Source organism: Hyperolius riggenbachi, chromosome 7 (genome assembly GCF_040937935.1).
Source record: "Hyperolius riggenbachi isolate aHypRig1 chromosome 7, aHypRig1.pri, whole genome shotgun sequence".
Lineage (NCBI taxonomy): Eukaryota > Metazoa > Chordata > Amphibia > Anura > Hyperoliidae > Hyperolius > Hyperolius riggenbachi.
The window spans coordinates 137,238,114-137,249,509 of NC_090652.1; positions in this window are offsets into that span (position 1 = coordinate 137,238,114).

Below are 11,396 nucleotides of genomic sequence, written 5' to 3' on the forward strand. Positions count from 1 at the left end.
ATATGTTGGCGCTATATAAATAAAAAAATAAAAAAATAATAATAATAATAATAATGGTATTGGTATTGCTTTAGGGCTCATTCACACTGCCATCTAAATAGTATCTTCAGCAATGAATAGACAAACTAACCCTTGCAGTTGTGCTGGGCCTTTTAACACCTAACTTTACAACACAGCATAGAAAGCAAACATATCTCCACATTTAACGTTCATATCAGAAGACACACTTTTTATCACAAAGTTGTAATTCATGGCAGCACGGACACATCCAGCCAGCACTAGGGGAAGGGGAAAACAAGGGTGAATGAGGGAGAGAGGAGGAGTGGAGAGACTGCGATAGGGCCAGTGCATACCAAAAACCTCTAGCAGATCTGCTAACGCTAGAGCAGATTTTCAGAGCGATTCCTAGTCATTTTCTAAACATGCCTAGCGTTTTTTGGAGCATTTTTGTGTAGCAGGTTTCATATATTATTACAGTAAAGCTGTAACTGAACAGCTTCTGCAACAAAAATGCCTGGAAAACCGCTCTGATCTAGCGTTTTTCAGAGCGGTTTTCCACTTTCCTATACTTTAACATTGAGGCAGAAATGCCTCAGAAATCTAAAAAATGCTGCAGCCCCCGAGTTTGCGTTTGTGGAAAAAACGAACCTCTCTGGTGTGCACCAGCCCATTCACTTTCATTAGCCAAGCAGTTTTCCCCCTGCAAGCGTTTTAAAAAACGCTTTAGAACCGCTCTGGTGTGCACGAGCCCATAGAGCAGAGAGCTATCTGTATTGCAGTCCCACATCACACAGAGGCTACTTGCCTGTAATGTGTCTCCTGTCCCTGCCAGCCTCTCACACAAGCTGCAGGCAGCCCTCCTGAAGGTTAGGGACTGTCAAAAACTTCTCAGCCCGTGAAATACCTTATGTAGCTGTTTACATGCAGTCTTTACAATGGTGGTGTAATTTCCCACAGACCCTGCAGGAGGCAAGCCTCAGGGCCGTATCTCTTAAGAGTCACCCATGGGCCGGTGCCATGGGCGGGTCTTCAGGGGGGGCGGCCACATATTGGGTGTAATTTAATGTTCTATATATATATATTTTTATTTTATTTTTTTCCTCCTCTGGAGTGGACCTCTGTTTTTTTTTTTTCCTTGTCAGGAAAAGGGGGGGTGGGTGTTGTGGGATGAGTCTGGTCCGGGCCACAGTAGCTGCAGCTGGCACCCGCCCACCCCAGCCATACTAAACAGTGGTTTAGTCCCGACCTCATTAAGCCAGGCTGAGTCTGCGAGTGAGACAGCCAGCCTGGCTGCAGGGAGAAGCCCCGCCCCCTGCAACGTAAGAGGAGGACAGCCAGGAAGGGAGAGGATGTCAGAAGCCCAGGGGGAAGGATGTAGCACACACTAAGTGCACCAGAGAGCTGCCTGTTCTATGGCTGATTGTGTGCCCGCCCCCTCTCATTCCCGGGGAATCTGAAAGTGCCAGACATGCATCAGTGAAAATCCCATCACATGGCTGCTTGAGGACAGAGCTGCACAGAGAAGCAGGAGGTCCATCCTGTCAGTCAGTCAGCCTGTCCTGCTGTGTCCATCTGGTCAGCTATCTGCATCCTCTGCATCCTGGTGACAGTGATGGCAGCTGTATAATGACAGGAGCAGAGAAGCACCATAGAAGGTACACACACTGTAGTGATAGCTGGCTGAAACATTCCTGTGTCTGACTTCCTTGTGATTGTCCTGCTAAACTTTGGCTCCATATGTTCAATCCCCTCCCTCTCTCCTTCTTATGTATTCCCCCTCCCTTCTCTGCCATCTCCTATAGTCCCTTATATTTCCCTGCCTTCTCTCCCAGTATTTCACTTCTAGTTCTCACTTTCTTGTATTCATTAAATAATGTAGTTATTGTCCTGATTTGTACCTGAGCCAAAGCTCAGGTACAGAAATATGCGTAGCTAAAGAGAGGGAAGCCTCAGGATCCTATTGAGGCTTCCCTCTGTGTTCTGCGGTTCCCCCTTGCCAAGCGCAGCTGCGCTCTTCTGGAATCAGCGCAGCCGCCATGCATGTGCAGTAAGCTGGAGCTGCACACGCATAGCCGTGCTCGTCACAAGAATAGCGCAGCCCCGATGTGGAGGGAGTCTGCACTGGGTAGTGGGAGAGCAGACGACGCTGAGGGAAGCCTCAAAACTTCAATACGATCCTGAGGCTTCCCTGTCTTATCTATCTATTTCTGAACCCAAGCTTCAGCTCCGGTTCTGGAAGATTATACTCCATTTATTTCATAGTGCTGTTATCATGTCTCGGTCTTCAGAGAAGCTCACAATCTAATCCCTACTACCATAGTCATAGTGTAATGTCCTACCATATTATTATGTATTTATATAGCACTGACATCTTCTGCAGCTCTTTACAGAGTACATAGTCACGTCATTGGCTGTCCTCAGAGGAGCTCACAATCTAATCCTACCATAGTCATAGTCTAGTGTCCTACCGTATTATTATTATTATTATTATGTATTTATATAGCACTGACATCTTCTGCAGCACATTACAGAGTACATAGTCATGTCACTGACTGTCCTCAGAGGAGCTCGCAATCTAATCCTACCATAGTCATAGCCTAATGTCCTACCATATTATTATTATGTATTTGTATAGCACTGACATCTCCTGCAGCACTTTACAGAGTACATAGTCATGTGACTGACTGTCCTCAGAGGAGCTCACAATCTAATCGTACCATAATCATAGTCTAATGTCCTACCATATTATTATTATTATGTATTTATATAGCCCTGACATCTCCTGCAGCACATTACAGAGTACATAGTCATGTCACTGACTGTCCTCAGAGGAGCTCACACTCTAATCCTACCATAGTCATAGTCTAATGACCTGCCATATTCTTATTATGTATCTACAGTGGAGGAAATAATTATTTGACCCCTCACTGATTTTGTAAGTTTGTCCAATGACAAAGAAATGAAAAGTCTCAGAACAGTATCATTTCAATGGTAGGTTTATTTTAACAGTGGCAGATAGCACATCAAAAGGAAAATCGAAAAAATAACCTTAAATAAAAGATAGCAACTGATTTGCATTTCATTGAGTGAAATAAGTTTTTGAACCCCTACCAACTATTAAGAGTTCTGGCTCCCACAGAGTGGTTAGACACTTCTACTCAATTAGTCACCCTCATTAAGGACACCTGTCTTAACTAGTCACCTGTATAAAAGACACCTGTCTACAGAATTAATCAATCAAGCAGACTCCAAACTCTCCAACATGGGAAAGACCAAAGAGCTGCCCAAGGATGTCAGAGACAAAATTGTAGACCTGCACAAGGCTGGAATGGGCTACAAAACCATTAGCAAGAAGCTGGGAGAGAAGGTGACAACTGTTGGTGCGATTGTTCGAAAATGGAAGGAGCACAAAATGACCATCAATCGACCTCGCTCTGGGGCTCCACGCAAGATCTCACCTCATGGGGTGTCAATGGTTCTGAGAAATGTGAAAAAGCATCCTAGAACTACACGGGAGGACTTAGTGAATGACCTCAAATTAGCAGGGACCACAGTCACCAAGAAAACCATTGGAAACACATTACACCGCAATGGATTAAAATCCTGCAGGGCTCGCAAGGTCCCCCTGCTCAAGAAGGCACATGTGCAGGCCCGTCTGAAGTTTGCCAATGAACACCTGAATGATTCTGTGAGTGACTGGGAGAAGGTGCTGTGGTCTGATGAGACCAAAATAGAGCTCTTTGGCATTAACTCAACTCGCTGTGTTTGGAGGAAGAAAAATTCTGCCTATGACCCCCAAAACACCGTCCCCACCATCAAGCATGGGGGTGGAAACATTTTGCTTTGGGGGTGTTTTTCTGCTAAGGGCACAGGACAACTTAATCGCATTAACGGGAAAATGGACGGAGCCATGTATCGTGAAATCCTGAACGACAACATCCTTCCCTCTGCCAGGAAACTGAAAATGGGTCGTGGATGGGTGTTCCAGCACGACAATGACCCAAAACAGCAAAGGCAACAAAGGAGTGGCTCAAGAAGAAGCACATTAAGGTCATGGAGTGGCCTAGTCAGTCTCCGGACCTTAATCCAATAGAAAACCTATGGAGGGAGCTCAAGCTCAGAGTTGCACAGAGACAGCCTCGAAACATTATGGATTTAGAGATGATCTGCAAAGAGGAGTGGACCAACATTCCTCCTAAAATGTGTGCAAACTTGGTCATCAATTACAAGAAACGTTTGACCTCTGTGCTTGCAAACAAGGGTTTTTTCTACTAAGTATTAAGTCTTTTATTGTTAGAGGGTTCAAAAACGTATTTCACTCAATGAAATGCAAATCAGTTGCTATCTTTTATTTAAGGTTATTTTTTTCGATTTTCCTTTTGATGTGCTATCTGCCACTGGTAAAATAAACCTACCATTGGAATGATACTGTTCTGAGACTTTTCATTTCTTTGTCATTGGACAAACTTACAAAATCAGTGAGGGGTCAAATAATTATTTCCTCCACTGTATATAGCACTGACATCTTCTGCAGCACATTACAGAGTACATAGTCATGTCACTGACTGTCCTCAGAGGAGCTCACAATCTAATCTTACCACAGACACTGTCTAATTTCCTATCATATTATTATATATTGATATAGCACTGGTATCTTTTGCAGCACTTTGCAGAGAACATAGTCATGTTACTGACTTTTCTCAGAGGAGCTCACAATCTAATACCTACCACTATTTTGTGGTAGAGAACACTGGCTAATGTGTTTTTATGGTGGGAACATTTCCTACTTGCTTGTTTACGGTCACTTTACTTGTATCCAGGGAGGAACCAAGGGCCCACTGACTTTGGGTTGGACCCTTATGAGGAAATGTTCAGTGGTCACGCCCACTGCATTTTGTGGCCACGCCCACTGCATTTTGTGGCCACGCCCAATCTCTGCCGCGGCGAGTTTCGGGTGTGGGGGGGCGGCATAGGACTGAGGTGCCTAGGGGAGCCTGAACCCTAAATACAGCCCTGGCAAGCCTCTGTATATTTACCAGCTTGCCCGCTTCAGCGATTACAGGGAATTTTTTTTAAAGGTACAGGAGTCAGTTTACTATTTGGCCACAAGATGGCCACAGTGAAAAAAGTCCTGGATGCGAACGATCTCGCATCCAGGAACTAAAATGCTGGGGAGATGTTTCCTGGGGGCAGAAATACCGCGCTCTCTGGAGAGAAAGCGTCGGTATTTCTGCGGGGAAGTTACATCGGTGAATGGGAATTATATTCCCATTCACTGATCAGGGGGCTAGCGGCGGGCAGCGGGAGCGCGCGCGGGGGCGCGCCCGATCGCGCGCACAAGCCGGCGGCAGTAGCAGTGCCTATCTGGACGAGGAAGCTCGTCCTGATAGGCCAAACTGGTTAAATAAATATGGCAGCCTCCATATTCTTCTCACTTCGGTTTAAAGAGGTTAAGTTGTCAAATGTTATAATGCAAAATATTGTATACATTTCTGTATGAGTTTTTAATAAATAGGTTTCCTTAGTTGAAAGATTGTATATTGGGATCTTTCAGCTTAGGTGCCCACCACTGGCCCAATTTTTATTCTAATGTTCCTATCTTTATGTAACATAAGGGACTACCTCAAGTGTGCATTGAATATTTTCACTCAATTTACTCTTCTACTACATAGATTTGGTTAGATTGGACAAAAAATATTGTATCATTAGTGGCCACCATCCTTTGCTGGGTGGTAATTTGTTAACCCTTTCTTAAGGGGCTAACCACATATCAGGATAATACTAGAAGACCTTTACCTAGGCACCAAAGGTGGGAAAGAGTCCCTGTCCTTCAAGTGAAGTTGAAGTCAGTTTATTGGCTTCATTTCATACAAGAGCACAGCTAATGACTGACACAAAAATTATATTGTTTACATGTAAAAATGTATTTTCAACTTTAAAGGACTTACGAGGCCAACATATAAAAAAAAGTTAAAAAAGTTAATTACCTGCGTCTCTTTAACAGACACGGAGGACACCATCTGCGCCCTCTGTGTCGTTCCGCTGGGTCCCCGCCACTCAATAGCCCCTCCGGCCAGTCCGGCCATATTGGCAGAGGCAGGAGAGCCCGACCCGGGTCCTGCGGTCGTGACCGGCCAGGGGGGCTATTGAGTTGCGGGGACCCGGCGGAACGACACGGAGGGTGCAGATGGCGTCCTCCGTGTCTTTTAAAGAGATGCAGGTACTTAACTTTTTAAACTTTTTTTTTTATATGTTGGCCTCGTAAGTCCTTTAACCACTTGACCACTGAGGGGTTTTAAGAAATCGAATTTACAGCTTTGGCCAGCCCCCTTTATTTCTCGGTGGCTGAGGAAAGATAGTGTTTACAGTAGTTTAAAGACACTATGTGAGAAAGATAAACAAACAGTGAAACAACATGGATGTGACTGAAAAGTAATTTTATTACAATAATAAATGTGAGCTCAAAGCCTCTATGACAGCTCCTGGGGAAGTGTGACAGTTAAAAGGGGTTGTAAATTCTAGACTCACTGAAATAACAAATATTTAAAAGAAAACTGAGACGGAGTAATAAAAAAGTTTTATACATGCCTGGGGCTTCCTCCAGCCCCCTTTGCGCTGATTAATCACTCGCCACACTCGTCCACTGCCTGTAGCCTCCGCAACCCAGCCCGGTAACTGCGCGAGTCGGGGACTTACTACGCATGTGTGGGCCGGCCAAGCACGCTCTCCCATCTTGCTCCCGCAGCTGGGAGAGTACTACTGCTCACAACTGAGGGAGCGAGAAAGGGTAGCGCACTTGGCTGCACTGTGCCTGCACCTACTGGCCCCCGACTTGCCAATTTACCAGGCTGGATTGCAGGCGGCGGAGAAACGCAACGAGGGAGCGATCAGGCTGAAGAGGGATGGAGGAAGTATGTACAAAACTGTTTCTTCCTTCGTCTCAGGTACACTTTAAAACAGGAAAATACAATATTACTGTAAGGTATAAAAATGTATTAAATTTAGTTTAAAACATATACATGTATAATTCTACCTCATTTGAATAAATACTGTTTCCCACATCATTCTACCCCTCTGTGACCTAAAGTCACTCATCAGTACAGTGACCTGAAAGTCATGTAATTCCTATCTTTCCTGGCAGAGATGTGCCTGTGAAGGAACACTAGTTTAACTGTTGTTAAAGGTAAACCTGTGCTTGGCCATTCACTGATAGACTATTGCCCTGTGTAATTGATTTAACTCTCACAGTCATCTCTGCACTGGAGATTTTTAGTGAACAGCACATAATGTACAGATTTCCTTCTTTCAATCGTCCCCACTCCATACAACAGGGATGCTTGATGTAAAGTGCTACAGACATTACTGTAAATGACAAAGCATCACAACAGAACTATTATTGGACCCTCTGGCGCTCTAAAAATCCATCATGTAGGCAACCCAATCACTAACTCCTGTGCTGTACTAGAGTAATATCTACACCACAGCATACAAATGACTTTTATAGCAACCTTATACAAGTGACTGCAGTATACTGTATAAACATGGATTTTATTTTACCCATATGTAATATAAATATTAGAAACAAAAATGCTGGAAACACAGCTGTCTGTTGTTGAGTTCTATCCATCTGTGTTTTGGATTCCTTCCACTGCTGGACCTCACAGTGGTTGATCACATTATCTGCTAAGGCTTTGGTTATGTGTTTATACACAGCAGATCATCATGACTGTTTAAAATGAACACATTACTTTTTTTGCAAAACATTATAGCCAGTGGTTAAACTTGCCAAAATATGCAATTTGGAAAATAGGACTTTGCTAATTGGTGAGCATTGGATTTATTAACAAACGTAATCTTCACTGAATTTATACTGGTGAGGTTTCTGCAGGAAAAGTGCCTCACATGGAAAAAAACCTTTATTTATAGTTCTGGGGAGTTGAGCTGTCCCTGGTTGATTCCCTGTCATGTTTCATTTCTGTGTATCTGCTTTCCTGATATCAATCTGCTACTTACCCTCTGCCCTTTTCTTCTGCAGGCCAATTCACACAATGTTTTTTAAAGCAAACCTTTACATAAGGAATGCTTCAAATAAATGTGACTGTATTTACATCTTGAAGTAAATCACATGCTCATCACACACTGCTTTAACTATTTCTGCAATATCTGCTGCTTGATGCTTGATTTTTGTGCCCAAATGAATGGGAGCTGCTATCTTTCTGGTGATAGCAGCAGTGGCGTAGCTAAGGTGCTGTGGGCCCCGATGCAAGTTTTACAGTGGGGCCCCCCAAGCACTCTATACATAACAATTAATACGGCGCATCAAAACCTGTCAATGGCAACTACAGTGTCAGAGGTGCAAAAAAGGGGATAGGAACAGTTTGTTAATGATTACTGCCATTCAAAGTATCTATAAAAGTGATAATTATGAGCGCAGGACCAATAGAGAGCTAATACTGTAGTTGAAGGAGGGCCCTTTGGGGCCCCTCTGGCCCAAGGGCCTCGATGCGGTCGCTACCTCTGCACCCCCTATTGCTACGCCCCTGGATAGCAGCACTATGCACAGAACAGTTTGCATTTGAGCCCTTTTTTTTCATTTAACCTGTCAGCAAAAAGACTAAGGCGTTGAAAGTAAAACTGTACTGAAAAAAGACAAAAAATCCTCAGTCCTCAGTAGGACGAAGTCTCAGGATATTCTAGAGGCTTCCCGATCCATCCAGGTGTCCACCGTTCCTGCACAGGGAAAGAAAATCTCAGAAATGTCATGTACGAATGAAGCTGTGTGAGTTTAGTCAACATTGCACAGCAAGCCGAAGCCGTTCATCTGCAGTATGGCCAGGCTCTTTCATGAAGTGGAGCACGTCCTTGAATAACAAGAGGGTAATGGCCAGTGGCAGTGAGGAGGACTCAGGAAGCCTCTAGAGCATCCAGAGGCTTCCTTCTGCTTAGTTAAACATCTGTATAAGTGAGTGTAAGGCTTGACAGGTTATGTCCACAATCAGTCCCTATGCCCCAATTTAATGCCGTGTCTTTGAGTCCGGCCGGCGGCCCACTGTCTTCACCTATAGACAAGCCCCCGCGTGAACAGGACACCTTATTTGTCTCCGGACTACGGTTACTCCCAGGTCTTAACGTGCAAGGCATACAGACTGAAGTAGAGTGGACAATAACCCCCCAGAGCCCCACTGAGGCTAGTATCAACAGAGTTCAACAGTTCACTAGTATCAAATAGTAGCAATACCTTGCTGATGAGGATGAGGCCCACAATGGTGACAGTCAGCAATGTGACAGAGAATCCAGGTGGTAGTGGTAGGCAAGGTCAGTCCAAGCAGCAAGCAAGAGTGTCCCGGTAACAAGGCAAAGGTTGGTCCAGGCAGCATGCAAGAGTATCCAGGTAACAAGCAAGGGTCGGTCCAGGCAGCAAGCAAGAGTATCCAGGTAACAAGCACGGGTCGGTCCAGCCGCAAGCAAGAGTATCCAGGTAACAAGCAAGGGTCGGTCCAGCCGCAAGCAAGAGTATCCAGGTAACAAGCAGAGGTCGGTTCAGGCAGCAGACAAGAATGGTCAATAACAAGCCAAGGGTCAATTCCAGATAACAGCAATAGTAGTAAGAGTGCGAACCCAGCAACTAGCCACAGCTATGCTTATCACGGGCGATGACTGGGACTCACAGCGTTTAAATAAAACTTCCATCTAATCAGTGGCCGGCCACACTCCGCACATTGGGCTTGATTCACTAAACCGTGTTAACTCATATCACTGCGTTTTCGTGCACATTTTTGTGTTTTGTGAAAATCTGCAATCGCAGATTTTCATGCGAAAACACAATTGTTTTCGTGGAAAAATTTGTGATTTTGCACAATCATTTGCGATTGTACGCAAACGTGAAAATGCGGGCGAAAAAGGCTGTGATATGAGTTATCCCGGTTTAGTGAATCAAGCCCATCCAATCAAACAGTAGTTCAAGCACGCCTAAGTGTCAGCTGTAAGATCGACTACTGTTGACTACTGTTTACTTTTGCGGAGGGCGTACTGAGAATGCGCCCTCCGCCTATCAGAAAGCGTGGCCTGTGTCCCAACCTGCACGTCATCAGTGGGGAACAAGCGCCGAGACCCGGAAGGAGAGGTCTCAGCCTGGCTGTCGGCACAATCTGCACCAATAAAAGATAAGTGTCTTACAGTAAGACTTAAATTCAACCATGATACCCAATAAGCTCTCCAGTTCTGTGCAGTGTCTGCACTAAATTTCTAAGCTTATAATTCCACTTATTTAGACTATTAATCTTATAGAAATCTCAGCTTTATCAGCTCCTACACAGACAGATCTTGAATTATTGAACTTTTTATTTCATCCGTGTCTGCACAGTATCTTTCAGCAACACGACAATTGTATCTGCTGTTACAGTTCAAATGCTTAGAAACGGGTACTTAGAGCCCTGAATTCTTAACCCTTACAATAAGGAAAATGAACACAGCCTAGTTCTAAGTAGCATTTGAACTCATCATCATGTTACATGTCACTTCCAGTTTCACCCCCATTACTTTTCTGTAAGTGAGACTTAGTAGTATTAAGTAACTGCCAGGATTAGTATTTTATACATAGTTTACATACAAATAAAATGAGGTAAAGTATTGAACTCTACTAGTGAGAAGATCTGGTATTAAAGATCAGAGAAATTTTACAGATCACAACAATTTACAAGTTTCCCAAATAGAAATAGAAAGGTATAGTACTGGGTACTTGTCTGTCCCCTTTCTGCTGGTGTGTCATTTTTAAGGGATCCAAAACAGTGTGTAGCAAGCACCCACTGAGGAAAGGTAGTGATGTGCTATGACCTACCTAGGCACTCCTGCACACAAGGCCGGCCTTCGGTTTCACAGCGCCTTTAGCGAAATCTAATTTTGGAGCCCCCCCCTTTCATCCTCTTCATGGGGGCGTGCATGCACACACGCACACACACACACACACACAGGCCCATATGCAATTCACCTTTTCTCACAGGAGGATCACCTCCCCTAACCAAACTCCCCCCTTACATAACATCACAATAAGGAGTGACACACAATACCCCCCCCCCCCCAAATCATGTCAGAATCTGTCATGGGCAGTCTCTCACTGCTCTTTAGCCTTTAGACCAGGCAGCCAATGCTCTGTTTGTCCTCCTCAGTGACTCCCCACCCAAACTCCTGATGTGTGGTTGCAGCACTTTCTGCAGCCTAGCTGTCACTACTCTCACTAGAGCCTCTAGAGGGCAGCATGTACACACACAGTCTTGTCAGCAAGAGGCAGCAGCAGGTTCCTTGTGTTCTCCTCCCCATCACCCCCAGCGGCACGGGGGGCGGAGCTACCACTTGCAGCAGCTACAGACAGACCCAGAGCCAGGTACAAATGCAGCCAA